The sequence below is a fragment of the Nicotiana tabacum genome, chromosome 4 (genome assembly GCF_000715075.1).
Source record: "Nicotiana tabacum cultivar K326 chromosome 4, ASM71507v2, whole genome shotgun sequence".
Lineage (NCBI taxonomy): Eukaryota > Viridiplantae > Streptophyta > Magnoliopsida > Solanales > Solanaceae > Nicotiana > Nicotiana tabacum.
In genome coordinates, this window is record NC_134083.1 from 8,866,472 (window position 1) to 8,884,553 (window position 18,082).

Below are 18,082 nucleotides of genomic sequence, written 5' to 3' on the forward strand. Positions count from 1 at the left end.
ACAAATAAATAACGCAACTAGTGCTTCCACTGGGCTTTAAATAAAATAGCCACCTCAAATAGTTCGCAACCCCGAAACAATATACTTCTGAGAACTCCCCGTCTCCAAATTCATCGAAAACATGAATCACCGTAACTAATCCCAACTCCAGCACTAAAATGACTAACACATCTTCCATTCACTATAATCCCACGGGGAATACTTTCATAATTCTTCCGTTCGATATAGCAATAATTAAAATATCAGGAGTATATCAACCAGGTGGGTACTGCAATACCGATGAACATCCGTAAGTCAAAACACAATGCGCTTTCTGAAATGCGAACCCTTCTCAGGAATTACCAAGCAGTTATAACACCCATCGAAATATCTGAAATTGACCACGTTGTCCAACATTCGTTACCTTCTCTTCACGACTGAACTGTCACCCTGTACATGTAAATCTTAATCTCGCACAACACATCGCATCTATTATGCCATCATGTGAAAAACACAAGAGTCCTATTATCAACTTTTAGTCACCAACAATTTACATACTCTATTAGTTTGAAACCGTTCTCTTGCTCCTTTCCAGGAGGAAATCACAATAGATAATACGTTCTCCACACCGGTAGAAAAGTATCTGATTCAAACCATGGTAGAAACCATCATGAACACTTTTAAATCCATCTGCACATAACCAAGCTATTAGAATTAAATTCCTCTAACTCGACCAAACCACGTAGGTCACCAAAACCCAAGGATATTTCCACCAAAACATCTGTAAAGTCTTACCACGTCGTAATTACCCAAAGGACCGATCCTACCATTACCACACCGGTCTAGCCTACTACCCAGTTGTCCTATTTCTCTGAGTCCCTTCCGAATTTGCCTTCAAATTGATACTTCTCCTTGCTAAACACCACGATATTTAACCACAACTCACCCCACAAACCTTAGCATAGAACCACAACGCCCTACGGCCCTTAAGAAAACGTGTTCTTCTTAAGCACCTCCATAAATACCACAACTGTAACACTCACTCCGAAAATACTTTATGTGAGTCTAAAGCCATTTCATTCACCTTCCTGATACCTAAATATAAAATCCATAATGATATACAAAAATACCACAAGTCTCGACTCCATCCAACTTAAATCTCAGATTTTAGCTGCAAATAAATCCGCCAAAAATTTTTAATTGTTACATATAAATCTCGAATCCATTAGAACTTTCTCGAGAATCACCCCCTTTGTTCAAATCCACATTACACCGCACAAATGGGCCAAAGGACACATGCCCCATTAGCACAACAACTCTCAAAGAAGTAACTCTACTTTAATACTACCTATCAAATTCATACTCCGTGCGCACTACATCATTCACAAATAACAACTCACTCATCCCACGATTTTTATATACTCATAAGTGTAACATAACCCGTATCCAGGAATTTCCTTACTAGAGTCATTCTCGAACTCCACCTCTGCAAGTCATCACTGATTCCCAAGTAAACCTCAGAACAAAACACAATTTTGACACATAGCCATGAATTAAATTGCCGATAGCAGACTCCCCCACTTGGCTCAAAGCCATAAATCAAAACATTCGATAACTCACAATAACCATACTCTCTTACTGCCATAATGCTGCAGTCCGTTCAATAGAAATTCTTCTCAAGCTCATGTGACACCAACCATAAAATACCCCGATCATCCTCTAAGCTCGCAATCATTCTCTTGTCACTCAAGTCAAGTTTCTCAACCAGATTCAATTTCAAATCTCTACACATATGCCTTGCTGGCAGAAAAGAAACTCTCCACTCCCATATAAGGAACATTACCGAACATATGAATCCAAAAGCATAATTTACAACTGAAGCAACCGAGCTTAAGCTGCGGTCTAACCATGGCCTCAAGTCCTCCATACTGGTCCATCACCAAAATACAGAATACACATTTCGAACCTCGTTCATGGAAACACAAGCCGGTGATGCACAGCTGATATGGAATACGAATGTGTAGAAGGAATTCAAAGAGTTATATTTCAAGCTGAATCAATTCTGCACGATAAAGAAAGAAAGATGGGAAGTACATATCCTAAATGCCTTGTAGCCTCTCGAAGATAAGTATGGACATCACCATACCGATCCGCAAGACTCTACTAGACACTTGCTCATGACTTGTAGAACCTATGAACCTAGAGCTCTGATACCACCTTGTCACGACCCAAAATCCAACTAGTCGTGATGGCACCTAACCTAACCCGCTAGGTAAGCCAACTTTCAACTATCCAATTCTAATAACAATTATTAAAGAAATTTAAGTAAATAATTATCTTAACCTTATACATTCCCCAAGAACTGGTATTACAAATCATGAGCTTCTAAGAATAAAGTATACAAAGCGGAAGTAAAATAAATACATAGTCTGTTTGAATAGTACATAAACAGAGCTTTTATAAATCTAAGGCTACCATGAACAAGAGGCAGCTACAACAGGAACGCAGGTACATCTTCAAATCCCGCATCCATCGAGCACAGCAACAACAACAGTCAGCATCTGCACGCAATGTGAAGAAGTGTAGTATCAGTACAACCGACCCCATGTACTGAGTAAGTAACAAACCTAGCCTTAGGTTGAAAGTAGTGACGAGCTTCTACCAAGGTCAGGTCCAAATCCACTAATCCACAACAGTTAATAACGACATAAAGCAAATAATACCAGAAGTAACTCAGAGATAAAATGCTCAGTCACATCATGATTTCAGCAATAATAGTTCTTCCTTTCAAGTACATCAGTGAAAACCCAAATCTTTTGCCAAAGTTACCAAAAATGTGAATAAGTTTGAAAACAGAAATTTTTCCAAAATCCTTCCAATAATAAATAAAATATTTCATTTTCTTTTCAGATAACCATTGTAAAACAAATGCATCATTATTCCCACCTGTCAACATGTGTGAGAAATTATGAATAATGTGATACCGTACAGCATGAGGAAAATACATCTCTATGCATATATGTCATGTGTGCATGTCAATGCAATATATCTCAGAGATTGTACTCATGTACTCACACTCTCAGAGTACTCAATCTCACTGTCTCGCATTCTCTCTCACTCTGCTCAACACATTCAATCACTCAGCGCTATACAATACCTGTTGCGGCGTGCATCCCGATCCCTGTTTATAGTCGACTGCGCTCACTGGGGATGTGTACAGACTCATGAGGGGCTCCTACAACCCAAGCGCTATAAGCACGGATAACTCACTTGCTGTACGGACAACTCACGTGCCATAATATAAATATCTGGATCCGCACGGCCAACTCACGTGCAATAATAATACAAGGATCAGCACAACCAACTCACGTGATGCACGGCCAACTCACGTGCAATAATAATATAAGGATCTGCACGGCGAACTCACGTGCAATAGTATAATATATATAAAGCCAACATGGCTTGCTGCGGCGTGCAGCCCGATCCCAAAAATATACTCACAATCAGGCCCTCGGCCTCCATCAATCATCAATCTCTCCAGTCTCTCTCTCATGGGCTCACAATGTCATGAAAATAGCCCAAAAATGATAATATGATGTATCAATAAATAACAACAGAGACTGAGATATGATATGCAATGAAATGAATATGGGTAAGTATGAATTTTCAACATAACCAATAATTCACAGCAATATGACCTCGGTGGGTCCAAATAATACTGGCACATAGCCTCAACATGATTTTTAATATACTTTTCAGTTCAATTTCTTTAACTCATAAAACCGCATGGAAAATGCCAAGATTATTTAACTACAAAATTTCACATAAACAATTATGTCACAATTCCTATAGTGCACGCCCACACGCCTGTCACTAGCATGTGAGTCACCTCCCAACAATTCACGAAATATATATATTTAGGGCTCATACCCTCAACTCCAAGATTAGAAGAGTTACTTACCTCGATCAAGCAAAATCCAATGTCGAGCAAGCTAAGCAATGCTCCAGAAATTCCATTCTGCGTGTATCAACTTCCAAACGGCTCGAATCTAGTCACAATTAATTTGATTCAACCCACAAAAATTATAGGAATTAATTCCATATCAAAATACTAATATTTTTCAAAAATTCAAAATTACACTCAAAAATTACCTGTGGGGCCCACGTCTTGGAACCCGACAAAAGTTACAAAATATTAACTCACATCCAACCACGAGTCCAACCATACAAATTTTACCAAATTCCAATATCAACTCGACCCTCAAATCTTCAATTGAAGTCTTTGAAGATTTCTACCATTTTCAACCCAATCTTTACCCATTTGAACTCAACACTCTTTCCATAAACCTTATTGACACGTATAAATAATACAATTACATCCAAGAATCATACTCTTAATCACCCATCATTACCCAAACTCGAAATTGAAGATTAGGGGTTAGAACCTTACCTCTTTGATGAAGAACTTGAGGGATTTCTTGTTGGATTTCAAGGCTTGGACAAGAATTTGATGAACAAGATACTTCATTTTCTTCCTCTCTCTAGAACACTCTCACTTCTCTCAAAAATCATCAGATAATTGTCCCAAAATAAGTCCCAAAGCCTATTTATCAAAATTGGGTCGGGTTATTAAAATAAAAAAATTAACCCTCCGAAAGCAGGTCTGCGGTCGCATAATGGACCGCAGAATGGGTATGCGGACAGCAAAATTGATCACAAAATCAGCGCCCAAAACTGGGCTCTTCTGGTCCATTCTGCGACAAGTTTTGCGGTTGCAGAAGCAGTTTTGCGATCGCATAACTGTTTTGCGATCGCATAATTGGTCGCAGAATTGCATTTTTCCAGCCTTTGGTAATTTGGTCATAGCTTTTTGTAGGAATGTCCAAATAACGAACGGTTTGAAGCGTTAGAAACTAGACTCAAAGATATTTCATTTGATAGGTAATACACCATATAACACTATATATCATGAGAGTTATACGCATTTGAATTTAGGTCTTGTGCAAACTCACTTGACACTTTAGTCTTATAAAATTTTCAACTTCTACATTCGATGCCGAAACCTATCGAATCAAGTCCGATTGACCTCAAATTTTGAACACAAGTCATAAATGACATAATGAAGCTATTCCAATTTCCATAATCGAATTCCGACCTTGATATCAAAAAGTCAACCCCCCGGTCAAACTTTCTAAAAATTCAACTTTCGGCATTTCAAGCCTAATTCCACTACGGACCTCCAAACAATTTTTCCGGACACGCTCCTAAGTCCAAAATCACCATACGGAGCTATTGGAATCATCAGAATTAAATTTTGAGGTCGTTTACACATAAGTGAATATCCGGTCAATTTTTCCAACTTAAGTTTTTAATTTTGAGACTAAGTGTCTCATTTTACTCCGAAATCCTTCCGGACTCGAACCAACTAACCCGATAAGTCATAAATCAACAGTGAGGCATAAATTAAGTAGTAAATGGGGGATCGGGGTTGTGATACTCAAAACGACCTGTCGGGTCGTTACAGATATCAATCGAGAACAAGGTCCGATCAGGGATCGATACCGATCGTATAACGGAAACCACAGAATCAATGAATCGAGACGTAACCATGGACAAAGCAACAAAAGAAGTGATCGAGGTCAAGGGTCTCGGGGGCTGATGAATAGAAGTGGGTTCGACAGGCCTACCGGATCTAAGGAAGCACCTCGGCTATCGGAGTATAACTTCAGCATTGATGCATCCGCCATCGTGTTGGCTATCGGACGCATCAAAGACACTAAATGGCCTCGACCCATGTAGACCGATCCTTCCCAAAGGAATACCAATCAAATGTGTGAATATCATGGCACCCATGGCCACTGAACGGAAGATTGCAAACCACTAAGAGAAGAGGTAGCCTGGTTATTCAATAAAGGGCACCTTCGAGAATTTTTAAGCGACAGGGATTTCGGCAAGCAAAACGAATAAGAAGAACCACAACACATCATCCACATGATCATCGGCGGTGTCGATATCCCTCAAGGGCCGGTGCTTAAACGCACTAAGACATCGATTATGAGAGAAAAGCGATCTCGAACTCAGGATTACACACCCATAAGAATTTTGTCCTTCAATGATGATGATGCAGAAGGAGTCATACAACCTCATAACGATGCACTGGTAATATCCGTACTTATGAATAAAACTAAAGTTAAGCGTGTGTTAATTGATCCAGGTAGCTTGGCCAACATCATTAGATCGAAGGTTATAGAACAGCTCGGTCTACAGGACTAGATCGTATCCGCAACCCTGGTTCAAAACGGATTCAATATGGCATGTGAAACCACTAAAGGCGAGATAATTCTGCCGATAAATGTGGCTGGAACCATCCAGGAAATGAAGTTCCACGTAATCGAAGGTGACATGAGATACAACGCCCTTTTTGGAAGGCCATGGATCCACAACATGAGAGTTATACCTTCGACCCTACACCAGGTTCTTAAATTTCCAACATCGGGGGGAGTCAAAATAGTGTACGGAGAAGCAATTCCGATATCCTCGTCAACAAAGGAATCGAACTTAAAAGGGGAACAAGGTGCCAAATAGCAATCACAGACGTCAACTTTAACCCAACTAGAAAATCAAAAGATCGAGGTAGATGATGATCAAAGGATCCCTCGATCCTTCGTGGTTCCCGATGATTTCGACGCTACCCAATCAACGATTGAAGAAATGGAGCAAGTCATACTAATCGAACATTTGCCCGAACGAAAGGTATACCCGGGAAGGGGATTAACCCCCGAAATCAGGAAAAAGTATATTCAGTTTCTTATCGATAACATAGACTGTTTTGCTTGGTCCCATTTAGATATAACAGGGATCCCATCGGATATAACGACGCATCGGCTAAGCCTGGACCTTAAGTTCAAACCGGTGAAGCAAAAGAGAAGACCCCAGTCCGAGGTAAAACACGCATTCATAAAGGATGAGGTAACTAAACTTCTCAAAATAGGGTCCATTCGGGAGGTAAAATATCCCGAATGGCTAGCCGATGTAGTTGTAGTCCCTAAAAAAGAGAACAAACTTAAAATGTGTGTAGATTATAAGGATTTAAACAAGGCATGCCCCAAAGATTCTTTTCCGCTGCCTAACATCGATCACATGATCGATTCCACAGTTGGCCACGAGGTCCTTACTTTTCTCGATGCCTATTCCGGGTATAATCAAATCCAAATGAACCCGGAAGACCAGGAAAAGACTTCATTTGTCACCAAGTATGGAACATATTATTATAATATGATGCCCTTCGGGATAAAAAATACAGGAGCTACTTACCAACGCCTAGTAAATAAAATATTTGAGGAACAAATAGGTAAATCAATGGAAGTTTATATTGATGACATGCTAGTTAAGTCCCTGCGCGCAGAGGATCATTTGACTCATTTGCAGGAAACATTCGAGATTTTAAGGAAATACAACATGAAGCTCAACCCCGAGAAATGTGATTTCGGGGTTGGTTCGGGCAAGTTCCTTAGTTTCATGGAATCAAATCGGGGGATCGAGATAAACCCCGATAAAATCAAGACCATCAAAGACATCACCATCGTGGACAGTGTAAAAGCCGTGCAGAGGCTAACAGGGCGGATTCCTGCCTTAGGCCGATTCATTTCAAGGTCGTCAGATCGAAGCCATAAATTTTTCTCTCTACTCAAAAAGAAGAACGATTTCGCTTGGACCCCGGAATGCCAGCAAGCGTTAGAGGAATTAAAGCAATATCTATCGAGCCTACCACTGCTTCATACTCCAAAAATAGACGAAAAACTTTGCTTGTACTTGGCAGTATCAGAAATCGCGGTAAGTGGTGTCCTAGTTCGAGAAGAGCAAAGTACGCAATTTCCCGTTTATTATGTAAGTCGAACCTTAGGAGAAGCAGAGACCAGATATCCACACTTAGAAAAATTAGCATTTGCACTGATAAGCGCCTCTAGAAAGTTAAGACTGTACTTTCAATGTCACCCCATATGCGTACTGATCACTTACCTACTTCGTAATATTTTGCACAAGCCTAAACTATCATGCCGATTGGCTAAATGGTCCTTCGAGCTCAGTGGGTACGATATCGAATATCAACCCTGTACGGCCATCAAGTCTCAAAATTTAGCGGACTTCGTGGCCGATTTCATGCCGACCCTCATACCCGAAGTTGAAAAAGAACTCTTATTGAAATCGGGTACATCATCGGGGGTATGGACCCTTTTTACGGACGGGGCTTCGAACGTAAAAGGGTCCGGGCTAGGCATCATTTTAAAGCTGCCTACGGGTAACACCGTTAGGCAATCTATCAAAACTACTAGTTTGACTAACAACGAAGCCGAGTATGAGGCCATGATTGCAGGTCTCGAACTAGCTAAAATCTTGGGAGCAGAAGTCATTGAAGCCAAGTGTGACTCTTTGCTGGTGGTAAATCAAGTAAACAAAACCTTCGAAGTTCGAGAAGATAGAATGCAAAGGTACTTGGAAGACAAACTGCAGGTCACTTTGCACCATTTCAAAGAATGAACTTTACAGCATATTCCACGAGAACAAAACAGTGAGGTCGATGCACTTGAAAATTTGGGATCATCGGTCGAGAAAGGAGAGATAAGCTCGGGGACAGTCGTTCAACTCTCAAGATCCGTAATCGAAGAAGGTCATGCTGAGATAAATTCTTCAAGCTTAACCTGGGATTGGAGGAATAAGTATATTGAATACTTAAAGAATGGAAAGCTCTCATCGGATCCTAAAATTTCGAGGGCCCTACGAACCAAAGCTGCTCGATTCATATTAACTGCAGATGGAACGTTATACCGAAGGATATTCGATGGACCATTGGCAGTATTCTTAGGTCCAGGAGACACCGACTATGTCCTATGTTAGGTGCACGAGGGCACTTGTGTAAATCACTCCGGTGCCGATTCATTAGTCCGAAAAATAATCAGGGCAGGGTACTATTGGATCGATATGGATAAAGATGCAAATGAGTTTGTTCGAAGATGTGACAAATGTCAAAGGTTCGCACCAATGATCCATCAGCCCGGAGAGCAACTTCACTCAATCCTATCCCCATGGCCATTCATGAAATGGGGAATGGATATCGTCAGCCCTCTGCCATCGGCCCTAGGTAAAGCTAAGTTCATTTTATTTATGACTCAATATTTCTCTAAATGGATTGAAGCACAGGCGTTCGTGAAAGTAAGAGAGAAAGAGGTTATAGACTTTATCTGGGATCATATCGTATGTCGATTCGGGATACCCACCGAAATAGTGTGTGACAATGGGAAACAGTTTGTCGGCAGCAAAGTGACGAAATTCCTCAAAGACCACAAGATAAAAAGGATATTATCAACACCGTATCACCCCAGCAGGAATGGATAGGCCGAATCGACGAACAAAACTATCATTCAAAGCCTAAAGAAGAGGCTGAACGACGCCAAGGGAAAATAGAGAAAAATCCTACCCGAAGTTCTTTGGGCATATCGAACAACATCAAAATCAAGTACGGGGGCAACCCCGTTCTCCTTAGTATATGGCTCTGAAGCATTGATTCCAGTCGAAGTCGGGAAACCCAGTGCCAGGTTTTGATACACAATAGAAGAGTCAAATAACGAGGCTATGAACACTAGCCTCGAATTATCGAATGGAAAACGAGAAGCTGCTCTCGTCCAATTGGCCGCCCAAAAGCAGCAAATCGAAAGATATTACAATCGAAGAACCAAGCTTCGCCATTTTAAACTCGGGAACTTAGTGCTAAGGAAAGTCACCCTCAATACCCGAAATCCAAACGAAGGAAAACTAGGACCGAACTGGGAAGGACCATATCAGGTTCTCGAAAACGTCGGAAAAGGATCATACAAGCTCGGCATTATAAACGGCAAACAACTATCAAGCAATTGGAATGTGTCGCACCTAAAACGATACTAATGCTAAGGTACGACCCTCCCATGTTCATTTATATTTCAAAACTAACCCTTGCAGGAGTTCGATCAGGAACAAGTATGGTTTATTCAACACCAAAGCCCTAGGTCTGAAAGCACGTGTTGCACTCTTTTTCCCTTAGACTAGTTTTATCCCAAATGGGTTTTTCGGCAAGGTTTTTAATGAGGCAACCATTGATCGTGCTAACTTAGAACAGTTCAATAGTATCCGAGGCCTCTTTACAATCGACCTCGAATACTTGAGGGGAATTACCCTTCAAACATATCAAGTTCGATGCAAGAAAGTTACTTCATAACAACAGGGTTCCAATAGGAAAAATAGTAAGAGCCAAATGGTCAAAACGAACCGTGTTCATGTAGTTGGCCCAAGCCCTGACACAAAACATGAACACATGTATAATGACTTACAAAGAAAACTTTCTTCTTTACCCATATTTTATATCCAAGAAAAATTCCTCTATTTCTAGATTTATTATGCAAACAGACTTAAGGGCCGACCACTACCCCTTAAATCGGGAACTGCCAACCGAAAATCAACGAAGCCCAAGGGCTACATCGACTTGAGTTCGAGCAACCATTCTCACTCGGGGACTATCTACGAATCCCTAGGGATACCCTATTTTTAGTTCGAGAAATCACTCACTCAACCATTAAGCCTACGGGCTATAATACTTCGAGTTCGAGCAAGCACTCACTCGACTACCAAGCCTACGGGCTACTCTTATTTTGAGTTCGAGAAATCACTCACTCAACCATTAAGTCGACGGGCTACATTACTTCGAGTTCGAGCAAGCACTCACTCGACTACCAAGCCTACGGGCTACTCTTATTTTGAGTTCGAGAAATCACTCACTGAACCATTAAGCCTACGGGCTACATTACTTCGAGTTCGAGCAAGCACTCACTCAACCGTTAAGCCTACGAGCTATGTCACTTCGAGTTCGAGCAAGCACTCACTCGACTACTAAGCCTACGGGCTACTCTTATTTTTGAGTTCGAGAAATCACTCACTCAACCATTAAGCCTACGGGCTACATTACTTCGAGTTCGAGCAAGCACTCACTCAACTATTTAGCCTACGGGCTATGTTACTTCGAGTTCGAGCAAGCACTCACTCGACTATTAAGCCTACGGGCTATATTACTTCGAGTTCGAGCAAGGCACTCACTCGAACACTAAGCCTACGGGCTACTCTTAGCTTGAGTTCGAGAAATCACTCACTCAATCATTAAGCCTACGAGCTACATTACTTCGAGTTCGAAATCACTCACTCGACTATTAAGCCTACGGACTACATTACTTCGAGTTCGAGCAAGGCACTCACTCGAATACTAAGCTTACGGGCTACTCTTATCTTGAGTTCGAGAAATCACTCACTCAATCATTAAGCCTACGAGCTACATTACTTCAAGTTCGAAATCACTAAGCCTTCGGGCTACATTACTTCAAGTTCGAAAATGCTCACTCAGATATAAAGGCTACAAAGTCCGAATTCGACCAAATTGCCTAAAGCCTTATGAAACATTCATAAGGCACGAGTAAAACGAAATCTTCACAAGACAAAAAATAAAACAAAGGCAAGACCGGAAAAGAAAATATATTTGTATATATTTACAAGATTATTTACATGATTGTTTGCAACATCTGAAATAGAAACTAAGGGACTAAGTTTCTTGGTTATCCCCGGGGGCGGTCTCTTCGCCATCGGGCTCCTCCTCGCTCTCAGACCCGCTCTTGCTCTCATCACCGTCATCATCGGAAACCAAGGCTTCAGCATCGGCTTCGAGCTCCTTCGCGCTTTTTATATCTTCGGTGAGGTCGAAACCTCGAGCGTGGATCTCCTCGAGGGTCTCCCTCCGAGATCGGTACTTAGCAAGCTCAACGACCCAATGTGCTCGAGTGTTGGCGGTCTCGGCTGCCTCTTTTGCTTGTACCTGAGCAGCTTAAGCATCGGCCCGGTAAACGGCCACGAATGCATCCACATCAGCCTTTGCCTTTTCGGCGTCGGATTCGGCCTTAGCGAGTTTAGAAACCAACCGAGCCTCGAGCTCCTCTATTCTTCTTACTTGAACTGAGCTTTTCTCCTTCATACTTTGAAGCTGAGTTTAGGCCGATGAAAATTGGGCTCGAGCAGCCTCTTTCTCTCTAACAAAGCGGTCCATACCTTCTTTCCACTTCAAGGACTCCGCTTTTATCATATCAACCTCATCGTGGAGTTTCCCGATCATCTCAATTTTCTGCTGCAACTGTGAGACCGAAAAATTAGCCATCGCTCTGGTATAGAGCCCATAGGCTTTTAAAAGTATCATTACATGCTCAACAGATCGGTCTGATCTTGGTGAGCCTTGGCCAACTCAGCTCGGAGGTCTTTATTTTTTCTCTCCCCTTTGCCCTAAGAGGATTTTAAGAGAGTTCCTCTCCTCCGTGACCCGTTGAAGATCGGTCTCGAACCGATGCAGCTTAGCTCGAGACCGAGAACTCGCTTCTCGATGAACCACCACGGCCTGCTAAGAAAGAAGAAAAAAAGTTAGGAAAGAATAGAAAAACATAAAAAATAAAGAGAGTTAAGATCTTACTCGATTCAGAGCTAGCTACGCTTCACAAAGGAAGCCCGACACATCACTGGGGCCAGCAGCGTCCTCGACCCCCATAAATAGATCATGGAAAGGGTCCTCCCCTTCTTGAGACCGGCTCATCTCGAGAGCCCCCAAAGCTTGGGCTTCCAGAATAGCCCCTCCGGAAAAGGCAAGGAGAGTGGGCGAATCTCCGATTACTATTGCCCCAGGTGACTCGCTTGGGGCGTTCTCCTCAGTTCAGAGAGCTTCAAGACCGACCCCTTCCGATGTACCCACCGTTTGATTCCGATAGGAAGCATCCCCGATCTCTAATGACTCGGGGACTTTGCCTGAACCTTCCTCCGATATCTCCTCGGTTCGAGGCAGAGCCTTATGAATCACCGTCGATTCAGCCACCTTTGGGGCATCAGTGCTTTTCTTTATTCGGGCCGCCAGCGCGGACCCGCCATCTTCTTCTTCTTCTTCGTATTCATTCCTTAGATGCAAAACTAATTCTACAGTCAAAGGAATGGTATTCACAAAAAGGGGGATATCGGTGAGAAAAGAAATGAAAAGGCAAAATAGTAGGAGATAACAACAGAATTACACTTACGCTTCATGTTCCACTCCTCGGGAAAAGGCATCTTTTCGGTCGGAATCAGATCCGAAGTCCTTATTCGGACGAACCTGCTCATCCAGCCTCGATCCCTATCCTTGTCTATGCTCGAGAACAGAGCCTTGGTAGCTCGACGCTGAAGTTTTATTAACCCTCCTAAAAAAAGGCGAGGACAGTATAATCAGATGAGATGATTGAGGGTGAAAGGCATCTCCTCGATTTTGTTCACGAAGTATCATATCAAAATAGCGATCCTCCAAAAAGAAGGATGAATCTGTCCTAGGGTTATTAAGTATTTACGATAAAAATCTATGATAACAGGGTCGAGGGGACCTAACGTGAAAGGGTAAGTGTACACACTTAAAAACCCTTTCACGTGAGTAGTAATATCCTCTTCGGGAGACGGTACTACCACTTCTTTGTTCCCCTAGTTACAATTTTTTTATCTGCTCGATATACCCCCCGATTATCAAACAAATATATCTCGATACGGGCTCACATCGGCCGGGAACCGGCAAACCTTTATCGAGTTTGAAATCGGAAGTAAGAACACACGCCGCCGAAACGCACTCCTCAGGCCGTGGATCCACCAGTGTTTTGTCGGCGGCGGATTGGGAAGAAAAAGCTTTTTCTTTTTGGGGGACTGTTTTTGATGTCTTCACCATTTTTGGATTTAAAGAAGGTGATAAAGATTTGGTGGTTTTTAAGCAAATAATCACAAATCTACGAATGAACTCAGAAGAGACGAAAAGGAACTCAGAAAATTTGGAAGATTGAAGACGTAAAAGTGATAAATGGTGAAAGAAATGACTATTTATAGATTGAAGCAATGGCGGTTCAATAACAGCGGTGGCCAACCACCTTCTAACACGTATTTAATGCCTTGGGAAGCTAAACCGACGAGACAGCTATCATGTGCGTCATGATCGAGCCCAATGTGAATGTCAGCTTATATCTGAGCGAGCTGTTGTGAAATCATGTCGTTCCTCGCTACATCCTTCTCGAGAAACGAGGGGACAATCTGTATGCAGTAAAAACCAGTTAGTCCTTCGTACGAACTGGTTTAAATGGTAATACATTGGATCGGAGAAGCGTCTTCGTAGTATCAGGTTGAGGTCCGAAGTCAGGTCACCAAGCTTCGAGCCCGAAGGACCAATGTCGAGCTCAATATTATTATTAAGATCGAGCCCAAGTCGAGCTATGATGCAAAGTAAAGTTATCGAGCTTATGAATCAGAGAGCGACCAAACACTGAGCCCGAATCAATACAGGGGTCCGAGTCAGAATCGAGCTCGAATCAGGATCGAGGGTTCGAGTCAAGATCGAAAACTCGAGTCAATATCGAGCTCACATACAAGAGCCGTTGCAATCCCACTAGAGGAGAGAATCCTGGCAGAAATTATGGAAAAGTTGATTTGTCATGGGTCTCCCACTATGTATTTTTAATTATATCTAAAAGTAGGATTCTCCACTATAAAGAGGATGGCTACATTTCTATAAAGGATAATTTTTTTTGCTTACGTTGTAATTCAAGCATCATATTCTCTTATATTCAAGAGTTATTCTTTTAAGCTTCATAAATTGATTCATCTTGCTTAGTCTTAAAAATCATCTTCTTTCCAACCTTGTTTATTTTGCATTCTTTGTAATCCATATTTGATATTTTTATTCTATCCTTACGATTTGTATTAAGCTATATCACATATCCTTAGAACTACGTACAAATTCAACTACATCCGTTTTTCGGGTAAACAATGGTCTAGAGAGTGATTCCCAAAAAGACTATCCCTTATCTTAATTTATGCTCAACAGTTCAATCTTTCTTTTTTTAGTATGAAAAATTATATTTCTCATTTAAAACACTAACTATATTGTTTAAAAAATTCTACCATGCCACCACTTCGTGTTGTGATCTCAAGCGTTGATCAATCTACTATGATAAACAGACCAAATAGAGACCCTAATCCAAAAGACTACCATATTAGGTGGGAGAACCTATTCAACCTATAAAGTTCATTACCAATATACTCTTTACAAAAAACAAAGGAATCAGTTTGGTATTGTTGCGTTTCCTGATCAACCTACACCAACTTTTTTATGCCCACTTTACTTTGAATAAAAACTCTAGTTTGTAGCTTAAAGTGCAATGGTTTGGCTAGTGGGAATCGTAGGGCAATAAAATCATGAACTTCCGCTGCTTCAGTGAAGTTATTAAGTTGCGGCTCTCTGTTAACTTTCAGAGATATACTATTTAAAGTATAACAACTCAGTACACTAATCTCCCTCGAAATTAATCAAAAGGATGAATTACTTGAGTCTAATGTATATAGACTTACCTTAGTAATTTAGTTATTGTTTGTGGACAATGCTTAGTCTTTCGGTTTAGGATTTAAATTTTATGAATTCAACATTTAAGTTTTTTAGTATTGAACCTATTATATTCTTAAAGTTATGGATTACTCACTATATATTACAATTTTAATGAATTTTACACTAAATTTATACTTTGCATAAAAAGTTCTAGGTTCAGATGAACCCGATACTGTGCGCCTGTCTTAAAGAACATATGCACGCTTTGCTAATTTACTGGATTTGCTCTATAATTACCATCGACACAAGCGTGCAGTAAAAAGAGAGGCCTCAGTAAAAGTTAAAAAAAGAAAGAAATAAAAAAGCAAAGAAGATCTCTGCTATTACAAGAATCAATGAATTAAGAAGAACAACGAAATGACAAAGCCCCTTTGAACAAAAAGAAAAAGAATCATATGCTTTATTTTTGTGTAAGAAAATTAGCAGAATCAAAACAAACCTCTTCAGCGGCGACAATTTTACTGATCAAAAGAAGAGATGTGCGATCGTTTTCCTTTTATGGTGATTGTTCGACGTTTTGAGTCTTTTGTCAGCCTTTCCATCAATTCTATAATTTCTGTCTTCTTCAATAAAAGCCATTAAATTCTCTGTTTTTTTTCATTGATTTCGATTGTTCCCTGATTTCTCCTTTGAAATTTCTCCCCTGAAGACAAATCACAGAAATCAAAATTGACTCGTCTGAGAAAAAGAAATAATTAATATTTTGATCCATCGCTGTCTCTCTATCTGCTAGCAGCACAGCTGTTTCTCTTTTTCTTTGCGTCATTTTTATACGAGAAAATTATATTTTTTGTTGTTTTAAAAAATAATTGACGATAAAATATATATATTTTTTGTATATATATGTATATAATATACATATTTTATATATATTTTTTTGCTATGTATTTTGTTTCGATCAAACGATCAATTTTGTATTTTACTTTTTTATGATCACTTAAAGTGGTTAGTTACTTCATGCATGGTGAAAGAAAAGAAAAATAAAAATGGTTTGGCAGGTGAATAAAGGACTGAGTTAAATTAGGCATGTCTTTTTATTTAAGTTTACTTTTATGTATGTCAATTTATCTTACACTACTACCTCATATAAACGATAATATAATTATATCATAACTATCATAAGTAGTGAAACTGATAATAAGAAAAGTAAAGTAGTCACCTAGTACGTTAAATTAACATATAATGATATGTTATAAAATAAAGACCGTAAAGTAAATAAATAGAAGACAAGTATAGAGGGAGATTGATATTTTTATTCAATTTCAAACTGTTGTACATAATGAACTGAAAAATTCTCTATTTATAGAAGAAAGGAAGCAGTTGCGAGGCTTTTCAGGAAGCAGCTGCGAGACTTTTCTTAAGCTACTTGTAAGCTGTCTGCATGAGCTGCTTGCAACCTGCCTGTTTAATAAGAAGTTGCTGCAAATCATTTTATTGAGTTGCTTGCAACCTGCCTGCATCAACTGCTTGTAGATAAATTTCAATAGAGTACCAAACGGATAATCTTCTTCAGGAAGATTATCTATAGTGGAGTAATAAATGTACATCCACATTATAATTATTTTCATAACACTCCCCTTAGATATTCATTAAAAGATATTGTGCCTCGTTAAAACCTTACTAGGAAAAAACCTAGTGGGAAAATCCTAGTGAAGGAAAATCCTAGTGAAGGAAAAAGAGTACACATATTTAGTAATACGCAATTCTAGCTGCCTCATTAAAAACCTTACAAGAAAAACCTCATGGAAAAAATCTTAGTAAGGAAAAAAGAGTACAATGCGTATTTCACTCCCCCTGATGAAAACTTTGTTCCAATTATTTGAGTCTCCGCATATCAATCTTGTATACCATCTTCTCAAAAGTTAAAGTTGGCAAAAATTTAGTGGACAAATCTACTGGATTGTCACTTGAACAGATTTGTTGCACATCGATGTCACCATTTTTCTTAAGATCATGTGTGTAGAATAATTTTGGTGAAATATGCTTCGTTCTATCTCATTTTATAAATCCTCCCTTTAATTGGGCTATGCATGCAACATTGTCTTCGTATAATATTGTGGTTTTTTTTTATCACATTCCAACTCATATTTTTCTCGAATAAAATGAATCACTGATCTCAACCATATGCATTCCCTACTTGCTTCATGAATAACTATTATCTCAGCATGATTTGAAGAAGTAGCAACAATAGATTGCTTTGTGAAGCGCCATGATATGACAGTACATCCACATGTAAACACATACTCAGTTTGAGACCGAACTTTATAGGGATCAGATAAATTATCCTGCATCTACATAACCAATATGATCTGCACCACCTTTGTTAGCATTAGCAAGATACATAAGTGCACCAATTGCATTGAAATAGAGTATTTCAGGACCAAGAAGTTCCTTCTCCTCTTCTGGCGGTCATAACGAATCCGTATTCACTTCAAGTGATCGAACACCCATTTTGTGTACTTAATGGGTGCGTTTTGTCCATGTAAAAGCATTTTAAGACCTTTGCTGTATAAATAAATTGATGGATAAAGATCTCGTCTCCTAAATATTCAATTTGCAGACTAAGACAAAGTTTTTTCCCTTTGGATCTCTACTGGAGTTCCTATGAGA

The 18,082-nt window shown here is 40.0% G+C and overlaps 1 long non-coding RNA gene across 1 annotated transcript; it reads right to left on the reverse strand.

Annotated features, from left to right (window-relative positions):
* Positions 1–2,006: 2,006 nt before the first annotated feature.
* Positions 2,007–16,191, reverse strand: LOC142180183 (uncharacterized). The gene is made up of 3 exons (XR_012708342.1): positions 15,912–16,191; positions 3,941–4,028; positions 2,007–2,540 (listed from the first exon to the last, which is right to left on the reverse strand). It is a non-coding gene; the product is annotated as an uncharacterized LOC142180183 (long non-coding RNA).
* Between the last annotated feature and the right edge of the window lie 1,891 nt (positions 16,192–18,082).